The 19,861-nt window shown below is 35.2% G+C and overlaps 1 protein-coding gene across 7 annotated transcripts in view; it reads left to right on the top strand.

The window, feature by feature from the left end:
• LOC125651957 (putative leucine-rich repeat-containing protein DDB_G0290503) overlaps positions 1 to 19,861 on the top strand; it is a 104,893-nt gene that overhangs the window by 13,541 nt on the left and 71,491 nt on the right. The window lies entirely within an intron of this gene.

Raw genomic sequence — 19,861 nt, 5'->3', positions numbered from 1 at the left:
AAACTTTAAATAGTACACTGGTGTATATTCAGGAGAAGATGACTCTTATTGATTTTGAGGTCACATGATCAAAGGTCAAGGGTCAAACTGGACATAGTAATATACTGTCCACTCAATATCTTGATAACCCTTTTACTTGACAGACATCAAACTTAGTACATTGGTACATCTTCTGGAGAGGATGACCCATATTGATTTTGAGGTCAAAAATCAATAGTTGAACTGGACATAGTAATATGTTGTCTCCTATATTTTAAGAATGTCAATATTTGCTTGATTGACACGTACCAAACTTGGTACACTGGTATAGCATAAGGAGTAGATGACCCCTATTGAGTTTTAGGTCACATGGTCAATTCACTCTTGACATAGGAAGATATTGTCTGCTCAATATTTTGAATTGATGATAATACTATCAATTAAATGAGGTGTGTGTATAACCCTTTTCAATTTTGCACCATGGGGGGGGGGGGGGGGGGGTGTGATATGTGTTTTACAAACATCTCTTGTAGATAATTTGTTTTGGCAGCGATAATTTCTCCCAAAGGTGTGTATTCCCTGCGTATTCCCATCTTCCCAAAAAAGGGATGAGATAGGCAGGGAATCCACACATTTTGAGGAAATTATCACCACAAAAAAAAATCATCAATAGGGGGGGGGGGGGGTGGATAGTTAGTATCCATAATTCAGGTGCCTGTGATCATATATCCAATGCAAATATGTCCAAGTTGTGGATTTTTTTTTTTCATGCCCCTATGACTATTAAGTCAGGGGAGGGGTATTATTGTTTCGTCCTGTCTGTTTGTCTGAAACTTTGTTCATGATTTTCGAATAGTGAGTATTTCTTAGGCCACATTTAAAAATATGTTTGTTTCCCCTCTCCCGACCCTAAATTTCAGAGGAAGGTCGGTAGGTAGGTAAAAAGTTTTTTTTTTTTAGCTAGCAGAATTTTATTTATTATGAAATTCCCTTAACCATTAACAATGCCCGATACCAAACGTCGTGAATCACATCATCCATGTTTCCTCATCAAACTCGTATAGTCAGTTCTCGCGTAAATTCTGCTTGATTGCCACGTTTTGCAATTAGGGAAGGTGTCGATATTTCGGACAGTACTTCATGTATTTTGGAAATGCTCATTATCTAACCACTAAACTTAGGCATTGGACTACATGTATACATATTGGTTGATTCGACGAACATTGGGTTTCATCAGAATTTTCTCTGCTATTTATGCCACATACTAACACTTAAATAAAGTTAGGGAGAATGTTGCAACTATGGACAATGGTGTTAGTTTTGGACACATGGTGTTATAAAATTGGTAAACTCGGTTGCTGTCTTTTATTTATGGTTCACTGACATTTTATGCTTTTGTTTTTTGCACATTATCTTAATTTGTATATGATAGTGATTTTGATTATATTTTTAAATGATATCGGTAGATCTAGTTTACCAGAAAACGTTTCAACGGGACTTGATTTTGCCGATCAAACAAAATGGATGCTGACATCAACCAATCAGAGCTGAGTTACACATGTGCATATAATTAGGTGTTTTCCAGTTTGTAAATATAGCATTAGTTCAGAAATAAGTTAAATTGAGAATGCTTCTGATTGACTGTCAAAAATATCGCATCCGTCCGAAATATCAGAACTTTCCCCTACTGAAGAACACAACTTGCACACTGGATGCCCCGAATTCTCTTGTTTCCTCGCTCCTCGTATAGACAACATTTCTCCATCTCGATCTTGCAGATCACTAGTCCGAATTGCGAGCCGAATTCAATGTTAAACTCACTTGTAACTAATCAATAAAACAATCATGATTCTTGTACTTATTAATATCGATTAAAAGAAAATATCAATCCAAAATTCGATATTAAACAGAAACCAACAGTTGTAGTCAACCGAATTTTCACTGCCATTTGAGCAAACGAGTCTCGTGACTCAAAACAAAGCTCGACAGTTTGATAAAATGTTTTCAAGAGACTGTTTATGTGATGAAAGAACCCATAAAATCGATATTAGTAAGTACAAGAAGAATCGTTTTATTGATTAGTTATGAGCTTAAAATTGAATTCGGCTTGTAAGTATTTGAAATCAGCCAGAGAATGCCGCCTCCAGCTGGAGGCGGCGAAATTTCTAGATTTCGGACCAGAACACCTCCTGTATTCGTATTATTATTTTTAAAATTTGGATCGAAACCAAAGAAGATATAGAAAATTTTTGTCATTATAAAATACTGATCTGCACCAGAAACGACCTTGAAATTTTCTTAAAATTAAAAAAAAAAACTTCACCAGAATGGCGTAATAAAAACTTATGGGTCGGTGTGAATTTTCAGACTCGGTCGGGCGAGGGGAAACAAACAATATTTTTATTTTGGCCTTAGGCTTATTCCCTTTGACAAGACCTTTTCTAGTACTCGAGTATTTTTAACCTTTAGACCTTGTACATAGTTTGACCTATGTTTAAAAAAACCCAACCTGTACTATATATCCAGGTGTAGTAGTTGTGGTCTAGGGATTTCATAATTTATATACATATAGATATTCCTTATGACAAGGCTTTACATTTTATACTGATCTTTGAGCTTGTAATTTTGACCATAGCATTTGACCCAAATTTAAGCTTTACTGATAACCTTTGAATTAGTGAGTGATAGGACATTCTCATATTTCAGTTATACATTCCTTGTGATTTACTGTGAATTTACAGTAAGTGTGAACGACTCAGCTTCTAAAGTTCATTCTCCGTCCCTGATAATTGATTTCAAAACAAATCTGTTAATGATGACACATCAAGAAAGAATAATCATTGCGATTGGACCAATATTTAAAGGGGCAGGAATAAAAATGATTTTAGATGGGCACGCGTGACTTAAATTAACACTAGCATGTCATTGCATAATCTTTTAGCACGATGGAAAGGGAAAACCAATACCAACTAAAATAATGACGTTGATTCTAAAATTACATGTCGAAGGTTTAAATTATCCTATGGTAAAATCAGTAATAAAACTTTATATTTTTTAGAACCTAATCTTTTTTTGTACCTTTTGACATTGACCTTTGGGGATTGACCAACTTTTAAGAAAAGCTATCCTATTAAATATCTCTTGAACTATTTAAGGTAATTGGCTTGTATATATATAGATTCTTTATGCCATCTTTCATCATGCAGTTTGACCTAGTGGCGCTGACTAAGTTGGAGTTTATAATTGCCTTTGGTTTAAACATGCGATCTTCACACAATTTAAACGGTTTCTAGTGTTTGTTACATCTCATTTTGTTTTAAATTACATGATATTTTCTATGAAACAATCTATACATATATATATGTAAACAAAAACAGGTACAAGCATTGTTTACATAACAAAGAATTGCGTGTTGTATCTTGTAATTAACTCAACAACTAAACATTAAGATTTTTGATGACCATTAGGAATCCCTAATTATTTAATCAGTGTAAACATTAAAAATGGCAAAAATAAGATTTGAAATTTTTTAAGCTATACATGTAAATTCGTGTCCAATCATTTTTTATTGGGAATAAAGATTGAAAGAAGTCTTTTAGAATTCATAACAGCTTAATTTTGAGAAAAGCGGGACCTGCACCCTTACCGAAATACAAAGGTTCTGACAAACAGTTGTGGTAAATTTGCCGCATGTTTGCTGCAAGTTTGCTGCAAATTCATAATTGCCATGCAAATGAGCTTTGTGGCAAACAGTTCTGGCAAGTTTACGGCAAACAGTTCTGGCAAATTTGCGGCAAACGATTCTTGCTAACATTTCTGGCATGCATATTGATAGCAATTTTGGTCTGGCAAATTTGCAGCAAACAGTTTTGGTGAATTTGCTGCATTTTAACAGTTCTGGCAAATGTTCGCAGCAAACAATTCTAGCAAGTTTGTGGCAAACAATTTTGGGAAATAAGCTTAGAATGAAGTATTTGGTTGAATCATGACAAAAATATTTCGGACACTAGCAGTAATCTGATTGTTTCACTGTCATTGATAATGACACGTCATGCCCAAGTACATCTTGTTTTAAAATTTTTTCTAATTAATGTAAAATCGATATCATAGTTCATTGAACTGTCAAATCTAAGAGCGGTCAGTTTTCATTTGAAATATTGATGAGCCTCTGAACTGAACTGAGGCCATAATCTTTTCTTCATTCCATTCTTATACTGTAAGATATTCTTATAAACCTTGTTACTATGTTCATTTGTAGAAACCATTCTTTTAATTTCGAGTCAAACTAGCATCCGTTCATTTAGATTCGTGTCAAAACATTTCAAATGAAGAATAGAAAAGGTTCTAGTTTTTGTTTTCTTAGTTTTTTGTTGTTGTTGTTGATATAATTTTGTTAGGGTTGAATACCAAACTTCAATTTTACATTTACTTTTACATTTGTTAAAGATTTAGGACCCTTATGAGCATATTCTATATTTCCATTTGGAAATGGGAATGGCCAAATTACATATAAGTACTTCATAGCATTCAAAATGTAGATATACAAGTACACTGTAATCAGTTCTGTAAATAATATACAAAAGCTATCTTCATTACTTGAATCTGTTTCTTCAGAATACAGCACTTTTGTTCAAAATTTGTATGCAAGCAGACCAAGAAACTATAAAATTGAATTTCATATGGAGTTCACGTGTAAAGGTAATTAAAACTGTTTACCGAATAAATTACTTTCTAACATAGTTATTTAGTATCTTAGAGGAAGAACATGCACCACCCACATGTTATATTTCTCAGTCGTGTTATAATGATATATTGCGCGATCAAATCTTTCGAGATTCATTCTAAGGACTATATATACAAGAGTTTCAAAAGGTAACTCATTTACTAGGAAGTATTACTATATATAAAACAAATGTGCTACAATACGGATATGTGTTCAGTTTCATGGAGAACATATGTCAGGAAACGCGTCCTTGACTTTTTTAATTTCTTTAAGTGATTTATCTGAAGTTCAACCATGCATGCAGTTATTAATTGTATATAATACTCCAAATCAAATGCTTCTAGTACATGAACGTTATTGAATTGAACAACAAGCTTGGTATGTGTGTAAATGCAGCATTTGCAACTCTTAAGATCTATATTGATTTGTGACCTCCCAATTTTATAGAAACCACAGGCACCTGAAGCATGGATAGCGTGTATATAAAGATCTTATGTACATACCCCTCTCTACTCAATGATAAAACTAATGTAATTTATATCCAACTAATTGACGACTTTAAAGGAGCGCGAGATTAAAAGTTCAATGTCTGACAAAACACTAAATTTTTCACCCCCCCCCCACCTCCTCCTTAAAATTAAATAAATGTAAGATGAATCTTGAAACTATTGATTGATTGTATCTTGTTTAACGTCCCTCTCTTATACCTTTTCTACTGTTTGTTCACAAATAAAAGTGTACATTAAAACTATTAAATCATGTTCATTTATATATAGTCCAGTCAAAATAGCTTTAAAAATGCCAAACCGGGACAAAATTGCAACAGAATATTTGTCATTATATATCAAAAGTACATATATCGAAGAAACATATATGAAAAATCTAAGGATTTCTGACTTCGGGAAACCTTATAAATTATTGCTCACAGTTTTAGTATTCTAGAGGGGAAATAATTCTAAATAGAGATGGTTGTGGTTAAATATTATGGTACATATTGCATATTCCAGGGCTCGAAATTAACATATGTCCGTCAGTCTGTGACTGGTTAAAAGTCTGGCGGACTGACTGACATTTGTTTTAGTCAGTCCGATGGGACTGGTTAATTTTTTAACTTCAGCATCATTTTGGAAAATATACTTATGAAATTTTATACACACATTTGGCATATGCTTCGATCTGTAGATATCAGATGAATCTGATTCGTAAATATAAATCCCACATTTAAGTGTTATAATATTATCTGAGGCATATTGAATTTAATTTCATTTTAATAACACTAACAAAATATGTTTATTATTTCTGGAAAACTCTGTTGGACTGGTAAATTTTCCTGCGGACTGGTTGAAATTATACACCATCAGTCCGGCTGGACTGGTGACATAAAAAGTTAGTTTCAAGCCCTGTATTCTAGTGTAACATTAATTTTTCATCTTCGTTATTTTCAGAGATATATTTTACTGTATAATCTGTTAATGTTTACCGAAAATTATGCAATTTTTTTTCACGAATTTCGAGATTAATCCGAATTTCCTCTGTGAATATATATTGACAGACAATTGTGTTTATTGGAAAGCTTAACAATTGAAGTCCACCTGATATCTTGTTCAAAACAAACGAATATTTTTCGATAATCATTCACTATCATATCAATATATAGTAATGCAACAACATTAATCCAGACATTATTCTTTATTCCACAATAATCCGAATTTCCTCATCAAAAGTGAAAATATTTTAAAAACGTTCATAATAAACTTAATTATCTAATCATTAAATTTTATATCAATTTGAGAGTTGTGAGATTTCATATATTTATACATAAATAGATTGATGCTATGATTTTCAAGATATGATTTCAAAAGCTCGAATAACATTCAGAAATACTGGCCAGAGAGTTAAATATGTCATACGCATAGTCATGAACACAATTCCAATACAATAGTCATATTTGCTCATCTACATCTTCTTCATACTCAATGGACAGTCCTGCATTTGAACAACTCATGCCTCTGCATTCCCCACATGCTGCTTAACACTCTAAACCATGCTTCTTACAAGTACATCTTTTTGAATCACATCCTTGTTTGCAATTACACTTGATAATCTTAAGCAAATGTTCAGGTGCTGGAGGTAATATTGATCGAGTAGGCTGAAGTTTACAATTACCATAATGCCATCCCCACTCCTCTGGAAGAAACTTTCCTTGTTTGCCAATCCAAATTTGTGACTGAAAGAAGGTCCGCATAATGTGAAATTTCCCAGAGTCAGTGGTTGGTGGAAGGTCATGGATTTGAACACAACCCGATGCTGCTGCTGTTTTTTGTACAAAGCGACGGAAGCGAAGCAAATCAAGTGTTTCATACTCAACACCACCATAGAGAAAGGCAATCAACTTCTCTCCAGCTGATAGAAGACATTCTTTTTCAGAGTTTTCATCAAGGAAAATACTAGTGAGGTTTAACATGTGTTCATTGGAAAGTAGTTTTTTGAGTGCAAAACCTTTGCCAATGCCGTACAACCTGGAAGTTGTGTTGCAACCTGTCAAAGCATGGATGGCAAGTAAATTATTACACAGGTGCTGTCCTAAAACTGTTTTTGTTTTCAGGATATCCTAGATTTTTGTTGGCCCTTTGGAACGATCGGATTTGAAATAGATGTTCTTTCTATCATCTTTAGCATGGTGGCAGAGCAAGACAAGTAGGTCAGTGTCTTCTATCAATACGACTTCATGGGAGGTTGAGTATTCCACAGCTGTGCTAACTATAAGAACATCGGCATCATCAGTTGCATGCCGAGTTTCTACCCCGCATTTAAGAAGTTCGGAGCTTAACATGTGGATAAACTGTTGTTTGTTCTCTGTATTTGAAAGAAAGAGCTCCTTCTTGCTTTTGAACGGCATGTTTTCAGTAAATACAACTCTTGGAGCGACAATTCCCTTTGAACGCCTGAGGTGAGTCAAATCTTTCGTGGAAAGTTCTACTGAATATCCATCAAACACAACTACTGCCTGAAGGTATTTTCCCTTGATATATTTGACATATTTTTCACAAATTGTCGAAAAGGTTTCTCCTTTTATCCAAGGGATCTTTTGCAAAAGTGAACCTCCATCTAGAACATATGGGTTGAGTGTAATGATCTCCGACACACCACAAGATCCCATTTTCCAAATAAAGTCAGCAAGCTGAGCCCTGTTTGCCTCCCTAAATAAACCTGTTGGCTCAAACAAAGCGGAAGGCACGGTACTGAGTTCATATTTGAATAGATCAGGGATATCCTCAGTGTTGGATCTTGCTTCAGCAATTAAGTGTTGAAATAAAAGCTGTGGATCTACGCGTAATGTTTCTCCTTCAACTTTGATGCCGACTTTTGAATCGAGGGTTACCACTTGGTTTGATTTTCTGAAAGTGTAGCTTAAAATATTGCTGCCACTCATGGACTTCAGTATCTCTTTACCAACAGTTTCAGCATGTTCTATGTTCACTGACTTGTCGGCTACTTGACCAGTTTCAATGTTTCTCAGAGGTCCGTTGCAAGCAAACAGCTGTCGATCTTGTAGAAAACTTAGGATATCTTTGATGTCCTTGTTATCTCGGTCCCACCTGCTTTTGAATGTGTCTTTATGTTGGTCACTTGTTTGGAATCCAACTTCTGTAACAGCTTGCATTGAACAGTTAATATCTGCACAAGCAGGCATCGCTAGTATCCATTTGCTTCTTTGCAATTCAGTCATACCACGACCACGTGTGATACCACCGGATGTCTTAAGGCTCCTCATTAGCACCTGTTCTATCATGAGATCTGATGATAAACCAGCCCAGAGTTTGTCGCTTCTGCATAAAACATGATGTCCTTTGCAGAAGTCATTGTACACGTCTGGATGTGTCTGTGGGAGTTCCAGCATTTTCATGAGGTACAAATATGTAGACTTTATATAGAAATTGTGACTTGATGCAGCAAAGAAAGGAAGCATTTTCCTCAGGGTTGCAATATGGAGATTCCAGTTGCCTGTTCTCTCGGCCCTTATGAAAGCTTTCAATATGGAAATCATCTGCAGATAGAGCAACCAAACTTGTGATGTTCTGTCATTTCTCAGTGATTGCTTTTCTTCTTCGATCATCTCTTCTAGTGCTTTTACTTCAACCGTATTGCAAAAGTCCTCTGCATTCTCTTGGAGGAGACTGAATGACTTTTGCAATCGTTCAAATAAAACATAATTTTTGTGAGGTCTTTGTGTTGGAAGTACATTATTCTCTTTTGACAAAGAATCTAGGGATTCCCCAAAGGCTTTCTCGGCGCATCCTGTTGTCACACTAACCTTCATATCCGGACATGTATCAGTGAAGCATCTGGACCATAGCATAGAATACAATGCAGTTTCAACAAGCTGGTGTGCACGAACAGCCCTACTTACTGCTTTTCCTGTTAGAATGTGGCTTACTGCATTTGGGGCATAGACAGTCTCTAAAACGGCTTGTAATCCAGTATCACCCATGATGTGTCCGATACAGCCCAAAAAATTCATCTGTGTATGAAAAGCTCCCAACCTAAGAACTATATCTTTAAGAGGACTCTCTGAAGATTCGTTTTCCACTATAGTTGACGCTTTCCAAAAGAGCGGTTGATCAAACGTCAGGATTGGTGAGACATTGTATTTTCTAGCGTGATCACACACAAAATGCATTGTACTGTATATGCAGCTTAAATCGCTTGCACTCAAATCTATCATGGGAAGGAACTTAACAGAGGATTTCCCAGGATGTGTTCCTTTATGACATGTCTGCATTATGCCTGACCATCCAGGCTGTTCCTCTCGTAATGACCAGAGAAGGGAAGAAGTTAAGTCCAGTCTTGAAAGGTTGTCAATTTCTCTAATCTCCTTCAGTTCGTCGTACGTCAGTGTTGAAAATACGTTTGATGTCTGCTCATAGTATTTCACAGCAATATTACCAACTCTCTTTATTTCCTCTTGAGAAGCTGTAAGCCTTCTTATTGAAGATCCAGAGTTGTCTAGTTCCGGTGTTACACAGGCAATGATCCCCATTCCGTGAAATGTGCCTTTTCCATCTAAAGTACACGAATTGTGATCAACGTTATCTGCGGAATACTGGATAAATTCTTTACCTTTGAGTCCGTGCAAATCTGTTCCCTGTTGTAAAGCAGCATTACACTCAAATTTGTTTACCTCAGAGTATGACGAACAGAAACCGAGAGAATTCAGAGTTTGAATAAGAAAACGAGACCCATACTGGTGATGCAGTTGGACACCAAGTCCTAATTGTAATGGTGGTAGCAGGTTTCGAGGTCTTGCTGTTTGTGCAATGGCCTGTCCAATAGCTGCAATTTTCAAATCGGTTTATCTTAGTGTAATTTCACGAAGAAGATTCACTAGACTCTTTGGAAGATACTGAAGATTTTTTTCAGTGGATGATATGTCTGCTGGTGATGGATACATTTCAGATTTCGAGTCCATATTAAGCATATCGTTTCTGATCAGTTTGACTGCTGTTTCAATAATGGATCGTTTTTCAGAATCTGAATCCTGGTTTTTTGGTCTTGCGTGAAATTCTCGTAAAATTGGAGCAACTGCCTTTTTTACAGTTATGATATTTGGTCTTCCATTTTCGGTGGTAAAAATGATGTTGTTCCCATAGTGTTCAACCAATCGACGTTTCATGTGTTTTGGAGTAAATGCCTCATCACCACATACACTTCTCATATGGGATACCTGAGATCTGCCAAGGTAAATTGATCATAACTTTCTTCCACTATGGTTACTATTTTTTTTGAAAATTTGTGTCTTGAGAGCTTGGTCTACCTTTAGGCTTTTTGACATGTTTGGATGGTGAGAATACAAGGGGAATTTGTTTAAGAGTTCGAAAATTTACACTGCATGGTTGATGATATAATGCGTCTGCAGCATGAAGATCGTTTATTGACTGTATTCTTCCACTTACTTGAAGAGCCCATTCATCTCTCCTTTCCTCACAGGTTGCTAGAATGTTATTTTGAAAATCAGAGGTTCTGACTGGGAAAACATTTGGGCCTATTTTTTTATCAGATATTTTTGCTGGTTGTGCGCAAAAGAGACAGTGGGTTGAGAGATTGAAGCTTTCCTTAGATCGTAAATTTGGGGTTTGGCAGAAGTTTTCAAATTTTGCTTGTTTTTGTTTAATTGTCAATGGATTTGTGTACTTGCTTCTACAATCCTTGTGAACTCTCTGGCCTGGAGAAACGTATATATTCTCTTTCCTCATTTCCCCTGCATCAATGATTCCTCTACATCCTTTTGCAGTAAGAATTAACTGAGTACTCACTGTTTCCAAGCTCTTCCCCACAAAGTTGGCAAGTGTAATACAAAGCCAGATCGTCTCCGGACTGAAATATACATCAATTAATTTGAATTAACGCATTTAAACCTCTTGATAGATAATATCGACTGATAATGAAAGTTCATTTTATTGATATTTTTAAGATATTAATATGCGATCGAGTAAAACGACCGAAAGTATCTAAGCATAACATAAGCATGACTAACACTCAAAAGTCTTCTTAGAAATAAATGAAATCATTTTACCTATATGATACTACAATTAATAAGGTGTAATAGGGTATATGATATTTAAAGTAAATTTCTAAACTTCCTGCTCATTAGAATTATACTATAGAACAAAGGAAAATAAATTGCTTAGCTTTGAGATTTCTTGTTTCAATCTCCTCATCTTTGGAAAAACAGGCAATTTAAACAAAACAAAATAAATAACACAATACAAATCAAAATAACAATAATAATAAATGGCCCAACCTAAATTGATAATAATAATTTGGATTTACTTATGAAAACTTCATTGTTAAAACGTAATCTTTTTAAAAATCAATGTTGTAAATATGGTATCAGAATCTTCAATGCATAAAACAATTATCTACTTGCCGAGTATGCTTAATGAATATTTGATTAAATCTTAGTTATTTCCCCGAGTGCATGATTTTTAAGTTGAACGTTATTTATTATCGGAAACCAAATTGTTTGTTATGATAAATTATTTTTCATTTTTCAAATATAAAAATTAAATTTTAAATTGAGAAAGAATAACTAAAATTTCAAATATTTGAAAACCAACGCGTAAAAGAAATTGGCTTATAATTACCTCATTTTCTTCTTCATGGGCTTCCATAGAAATAAAACCGCAGCCGCGATGTTCCTATACAGTTAGTCTTAAATACAAAATACTTAAAGTCAGTCTATCCATTTATTTTATTAAATAATGCTTTTATGCAATTTTATGTCAGTTCTAATTGCAATCTCAAACTTGAAAAATTGAAAAATCGTATCGTATAACTTCTTGAAGGATTTAGATGTAAGTTATATTTATAAATAGCAGACGATAAGAAATAAGTTGTAAGTGGCGACAGTTTTAAATGTATAAAATATTTCTAAAACAACTGTATGATGTTAATTTCATGGTTTGTACATATATTTCCTTACCATACATCATGAAAATAGCATGTAGCGCACAAAAAGGAGTTTAGCTGCAATAATGTAGCCCTATCCAATTTTTTTTATTCTGACGTTTTCGGGATAGGGCTACAATTCCAAAGGATCTCCGTAATGGTGCAAAATAATTTTATGAATAACCGATAATAAACTCTGTGTATTAGTCCCAAATGTTGTTTACACCAAAGGGAGTACCAACTTTGTGCTCGGGTATGTCTAATAAAGGTGTTTTTCATTAAATATAATGTACAGCATGCAAAATTCTTCGTCTGCTCCGCCATGCTTGTTATCGCGAGATCTCGTAGGTGGATCTAATGAAAGGCCTAAACATTGACAATCAGCGCGAAAATGTAGTTACTCGAGCCACTTCGACAAAGAAAGGAAAATCATACTGTTGCAGAAAGAATTTACACTCTGCTGTTCGGTTTTTAACTTGATATTAAATTCAAACCTTTTCAATACTGACGAAATAGCTTTCGCCTCCATACTTGTCCATTGATGTAAATACTACCTTATATGGCATATGCAAATGACTTGACAACCGGAAGTTGAAACTTCAGTACATCAAACATGGCGCACAAATATGAATCGAGAAATTGGAATTTATCGAAATTGTTGAAAACGGTAGAATAGAGCCTCACAAATCTAAAGTTGCAGGTTGTAAATTTATATATTGACTAAGAAACATAGAATATCATTTTATTTACGTAAAGAAAGTCAGGAAATGTTTAGAATGAGCGCAAATGTTGCGGGAGTGAATCACTCCCGCATTTGCACCATTACGGAGATCCTAAGGAGTTGTAGCCCTCTCCCAAAAAAAAAAAAAAAAAAATCAAAAAAAAAAAAATCAGAGAGGGCTACATTATTGCAGCTAAAAGGAGTTGTACACAGCGCGTTGTTGTGAACTGTTGATTACGGTAGCCAAGTAACGTTGCGTACGGTAACCTGTTTTTGCAACGGCGAATTTGTTCGGTATGCGAAATTTTAAACTCGATGTTTTTTACTTTCCCCGCTGTAGATTTCTTTAAATTTTTAATATGATGCTTCTATCATCATGTATATTCATATGTGATAAAAATAAATTCTGTTGCAATTTTGTCCCGGTTATATTTATTTTGACTGGACTTAATAATGTGGGGGAAATGTGTAATTGTTTATTATAAAGCACTGTCTAATTTTATCATTAATCTAGATTCATTTTAAAATTTTCACTTAACATGCATTCAGGTTGTAAAATTCAGTTTATTTAAAGAATGAAGATAATTTTGACCTATACTTTCTGCGATATAACCTAACTTTTAAAATCCGCGAATATTCAGTGGTGAATCTAGAGGGAGGGTTCCAGGGTCGGAACCCCCCCCCCCTTTTGTCAGAAAATTTTGATTAAAAAGGGGTATAAATAACGCATTTTGATAGTAGCCCCCCCCCCCTGAAAACCAAAATCAATGGTAGACCCCCCCCCTCCCTTTAAAAAATTCCTGGATCCACTTGTGATATTCTGCATCAAGAATTAATATTGGTTAAAGTTTATTAGCTTCGTTCGTTGAAAGCAAATTGATAAAACTACACTGTACAAACTTTTAATTCTAAAAAAGGTAAAGAAGTACCGATAAATATTAATCACTTGCGCCGCGCAAAGATTCACTTCGCAATACTCCGACGAAGCGAAGGCCGCCATCTTGGTTCTTCGCATAATCAGAGTTTGTACTTTATCAAATTTAAAAACGCAAGATGGAATATGCAACAAATCTAATGATAGGTGTTCAGAAGACATGAGTAGGCTAAATATATGGGATAAAGTGCAGTTGTCTCTACATATATTATGTAGGCCTATTGTTTGCTTCGCAGCACAAGATCCGACTTTGCAGTCGCTCAGACAGACATCACACAAAATACGCCATGTAACAGAAAATGTAGAATAGGCCTAATTTGCGGCTTTTTATTTCATTAAAGTTTTATCAAACTACGTTATAACTTAATTACCAGAGCACGAGCATTGTCACCAATTCAATCAGACACAGTAAAATACAAATGCATTTCACAGATCGCGATCCACATGTCAATCGATGCGATGTGACGTCATTTAGCAGGACATGACACATATTTTAACCTGTATAGGGGCTGTAAGCTCGCAAACGAGATGACGCAAGATTTGAGTACTTCCGGTGACAAACAAACCTTTACGGTTTGCATGAAATCATATACCAGTTGGAAATATCCTGCAGTTTTTATCGTTGTTTTTTGGTCGATGCAAAGAAATGGACGTTATGGGGAAAGTTGTGCAGGTAAGTATAAATGCATTCTAATACCGGTAGTAAACTTGATTTCCATTAAATGATAAATATCTTGGTTTTGTTTGTCACCACATCTGTAGGGCCTTCATACCGATCATCAGTCTTTAGTTACATATACGCCCAAGTATAACTAAATAGATTTACATTTTTTATTTACAATCCACAAGTCAAGATGTACACAGTTACACATCACATGCAGCCAAGCTTGAAATTGTATAAATCAAATGTTTATAGAGGGAGGAGTATGATTTTACGATCTATAGAGAGAATTTTTACAAAAAACATCCCTAGACACGGCAGCTTTAGTACTGCTAAATAGCTCTTTCCATGCCATATACAACAAAACTTCATCATTGATTTCTTATTGGCGTCGCGCGTGCATGACCTTCTTTAGCTGTAATAATGTAACCCTCTCCTTTAAAAAAAAAAGGGGGGGGGTCAGAGTAAAAAATCTCGGAGAGGGCTACATTTTAGCAGCTTAACCTTGATAAATGTAATATTTACACAATTTTCAAAAACAAGTGATAGTATTTGATATTATAAAACAATAAATGTTTTAGAAAGTGGATTTATTGAGATTCGATTGGCACTTGGTGGATGGGAGGGGGGTATAATTTGATAACATGATACAACAGTATTGATGGTTTACTGGGAATATTATTATTAAACAAACCTTCTCCACCCGCATTGAATTTTTCTATCCTCTCTCCCTAAACCAGTTTCAGATTGTATAAATACAGTTTGTGTATAGAATATTATTAGTTTTACTAAATTCAAGAATATGGCTTTTACTTAAGACTTGCAATAACTTCCTTCAGATGAAGAGAGATGTATTGCATGAAAATGATTTTTCTTCCAATTTTTTATTTAGGTTAGATGGATCGATCCCATTGAGACTACTCTCTTGAAATATTCCCGGACACCTTGATACCCAGGCCATGACATACAGTTCCTGTAAGTGCTGACATACCGTCAAAGCAGTGACTTGTGTAACACCGAATGGTGCAATCACTCATTTTTCAACTTTGAGTATTGGGATCAACATGTACTCCACAGAAAAGTTCCATCAAAACCCAAAGCTGGAAAACCATCTGTGATCAATTAAAACAATGTGTGTCCTTGAACATTCCGGCTTTTTATCCTTGAGAGGACAGTTGGCTTATAAAAAAGTTGAACTGTGTTACATATTAGCCAGGGGAGTATTTACGTCTAGGGGGCTAACGAAAGGATAAAATCCACATGCCAGCTGTCTGCGAGCCAATATTAACCAAGATAAATATGTGCATGGGATGCATTAAACAGTATATTAAATTCTAATAACTGTTCATTCAACCGTAATATTTTTAAAACATTTTCTGGAGTGACTGTTAAGTACAATGCTCTACATGTTCACATCTTCATTAATTAAGCACTCGGATTTTTTTTTTAGTGGGGTGGGGTATTTTAATATCGTTTTCTTCATTTATTATTATTTGCAAATCCTGTATGATTAAAATAAAACTCGTGTGTCAAATAGTTTAGTATAAATAAAAAATGCACTATTGATTGTTATTGTTTTACTAAGTATGTTTTATCAATACATGTTGATTTTGAATTCATTCAGGAATGGAAATATTAAAAGAATAATTCTGTTAATGACTTAATGTTGTGTCCATTCAGAGTCCTTTATGATCCGGGATAATTCTGCAGTCAGCTGTTGTCTGAATAATTAAGTTGCAGTAATAAAATTCTATCACTTTGCAAGTTCTTTGTCCACTAAGAGTCCTTGATGATCCGGAATCGAGACGGAATAATTCATATTGCACAAAAGCTGGCCCTGTATCTGATGATAGCAAGGATGTCTGGACTTGAGGGAGTAAATACTCTTCCTCTATTCTAAATGTAATAAAAAGTTTATATATAATGTACAGTGAAGCGTACATGAGAAATAATATTACAAAGAAAATATTTGTGACCTCAGAAATTAATTCAAGAATTTTCTGATGCTTACAATGTAACTTTTTTTTCTTTCTGGCTGTAAACAGGCATTAATTATACTGAAGATACACATTCTACAAATTTTCTACCACATTATTGGAACCAGCCACTGAAATTATGAAATTACTCTCTCCGGCGTTTGCCTCCTGATATCTTTAGACAGGAACTGCCCCCCCCCCCCCCCTGTAATTTCTTGCTAAATATATACAAACTTAATCAAGCCATAGATAATAAAGTTCTCTTAATAATACCCCAATTTCTCCAAATTGCTTAAATGATAATGACCCCCCCCCCCAAAAAAAAAAACCCAGTGAAGTGATAGGCCATAATATAACCATACCGCCCCCGCCCCCCCCTCCAATTTTAGCAACATCACAAAATTATCTACCTCAGTTACATTGCACATTTGTATGTCAATCATTAACAATAATAGGCCTAGTAAAGAGAAGTAAGTTTAATTAAAAGTATAAATGAATTGCGTAATTATCGAATAATCATTCATGAAGATGAAGGTATACTTGCAGTTACCTGGTTACTTTATACAACTTGTTCTCCATCGACACTTGAACCACTGCATTGACAATGCATGCCAACTTGTTAAACAGGGACATAACAAATGGTTGTGGTACACAGCGTTCTCTGATTTGCTAATAAGCGTTGGTTTTTCGGACGTGTATTTGGCCCATATTCTATACTTGTAATACTGAATCGGATTTGTTTGTCACCGGAAACGCTTCACCCGAAGTGACGAGAAACGAGACTTACAGCCCCTATTGTTTGCCAGAAAATTGCCACAACTGTTTACCACTAATGGTAAATCTTTTTCAAAATTCCCAAATGTTTACCAGAACTTTGCCAGAACTGTTTGCCACTACTGGCAAACTCCTGCAATGTTTTGGTGAATAGTTATGGCAAACAAATCTATTTGCGGCAAACTTGCCGCAAATATTTAGTTTTGGTAAGGGTGCAAGTTGTCACTCAAGTGAGCAATTTGGCCCATAGGCCTCTTGCTCTTCTCATTCACAATGGTGAATTTAAAATCATATCTTTTTGATTGTTCTAGAAGGTAATCAGTCTGTGAATCAACAATACATGGGATTCATATCATGTAAAAGAAATATTCCATGGCTATTGTTCATGAGTTTGTGAAAATAATTTTTGAGTTAAGGGTGACGGACCTAATTCGTTTCTACAATAGAGATTTTATTCAAATTTTGATATAAGGTAAAGCATGCATTAATGAGTTAAAATCAATGAAAAAAACAAATGAAAATCGTCTTTGATTTTCAGCGCGGGGCGTTTCAAAAGTTGGCTATGAATTAGTAGTCGTAATTGCAAAGGAAATATAGGTACATAGATTTCCAATTTTCAATATAAAAGTTAAAATTAAAATATTTCTACAATAGACTTTTAATCCAAATTAAAGAATGATTTTAAAAAGACAATAAGCTTACTAATTGTAAGAAAAAAAGTATGGGTCATTGGCAATTCTTTTTCAGGGGAGCATGTCAAATTTAAAGGACGATTTTTGGCCAGTTTTCAAGGAAAATGTCATTAAATAAGAAATGGATAGGTTTTATACTTGTAGTTTCATACTTTTCCTTTATACTAAATAATCATATGGATTAGGAAAAAGTTCACCAGTCATATGTGAACACGGAGTCATTGCATAATATTCCAGGGGTGGTGTCAAAATATGAAATGTATGAACTGTCACAAATTCAATAAATCCGATATTGCAGCTTAAGACAACAGATTTATATATATATGTAATGTGCACATTTTGTTTTTAGCTCACCTGAACCGAAGGTTCAAGTGAGCTATTCTGATCACATTTTGTCCGGTGTCCGTCTGTCTGTCTGTCCGTCTGTAAACTTTTCACATTTTCGACTTCTTCTCCAGAACCACTGGGCCAATTTCAACCTAACTTGGCCAAAAGCATCCTTGGGTGAAGGGCTTTCAAGTTTGTTCAAATGAAGGGCCATGTCCCTTTCAAAGGGGAGATAATCACAAAAATGCAAAAATAGGGTGGGGTCATTTAAAAATCTTCTTCTCAAGAACCATTAAGCCAGAAGAGCTGAAATTTACCTGAAAGCTTCCTGACATATTGCAGATTCAAGTTTGTTCAAATCATGGCCCCCGGTGGTAGGATGGGGCCACAAGGGGGGATCAAAGTTTTACATACAAATATATAGGGAAAAACTTTAAAAATCTTCTTGTCAAGAACCACTAAGCCAGAAAAGCTGAGATTTACATGAAAGCTTCCTGACAGAATGCAGATTCAAGTTTGTTCAAATCATGGGCCCCGGGGGTTGGATGGGGCCCCAAGAGGGGGGATCAAAGTTTTACATTCAAATATATAGGAAAAATCTTTAAAAATCTTCTTCTCAAGAACCACTGAGTCAGAAAAGCTGATTTTTACATGAAAACTTCCTGACATAGTGCAGATTCAAGTTTGTTCAAATCATGGCCCCCGGGGATAAGATGAAGCCCCAAGGGGGGATCAAAGTTTTACACACAAATATATAAGGAAAAACTTTAAAAATCTTCTTCTCAAGAACCACTGAGCCAGAAAAGCTGATTTTGACATGAAAACTTTCTGACATAGTGCAGATTCAAGTTTGTTCAAATCATGGCCCCCGGGGATAAGATGGGGCCCCAAGGGGGGATCAAAGTTTTACACACAAATATATAGGGAAAAACTTTAAAAATCTTCTTCTCAAGAACCACTAAGCCAGAAAAGCTGAGATTTACATGAAAGCTTCCTGACATAGTGCAGATTCAAGTTTGTTCAAATCATGGCCCCCGGGGATAAGATGGGGCCCCAAGGGGGGAATCAAAGTTTTACACACAGATAGGGAAAAACTTTAAAAATCTTCTTCTCAAGAACCACTAAGCCAGTAAAGCTGAGATTTACATGAAAGCTTCCTGACATAATGCAGATTGAAGTTTGTTCAAATCATGGGCTCCAGGGGTTGGATGGGGCCACAATAGGAGATCAAAGTTTTACATACAAATATATAGGAAAAATCTTCTTCTCAAGAACCACTAAGCCAGAAAAGCTGATTTTTACATGAAAACTTTCTGACATAGTGCAGATTCAAGTTTCTTCAAATCATGGGCTCCGGGGGTAGGATGGGGCCACAAGGGGGATAAAAGTTTTACATACAAATATATAGTTAAAATCTTTTTCTCAATAACCACTGAGTCAGAAAAGCTGATATTTACAAGAAAGCTTTCTGACATAGTGCAGATTCAAGTTTGTTCAAATCATGGTCCCCGGGGGGTAGGATTGGGCCACAAGGGGGGGGGGGTCAAAGTTTTACATACAAATATAGAAAAAAGCTTTAAAAGAACCATTGTGCCAAAGAAGTTGACATTTACATGAAAGCTTTC

Source organism: Ostrea edulis, chromosome 5 (genome assembly GCF_947568905.1).
Source record: "Ostrea edulis chromosome 5, xbOstEdul1.1, whole genome shotgun sequence".
Taxonomy (NCBI): Eukaryota; Metazoa; Mollusca; class Bivalvia; order Ostreida; family Ostreidae; genus Ostrea; species Ostrea edulis.
This window is presented reverse-complemented; position numbering and strand designations above follow the sequence as displayed.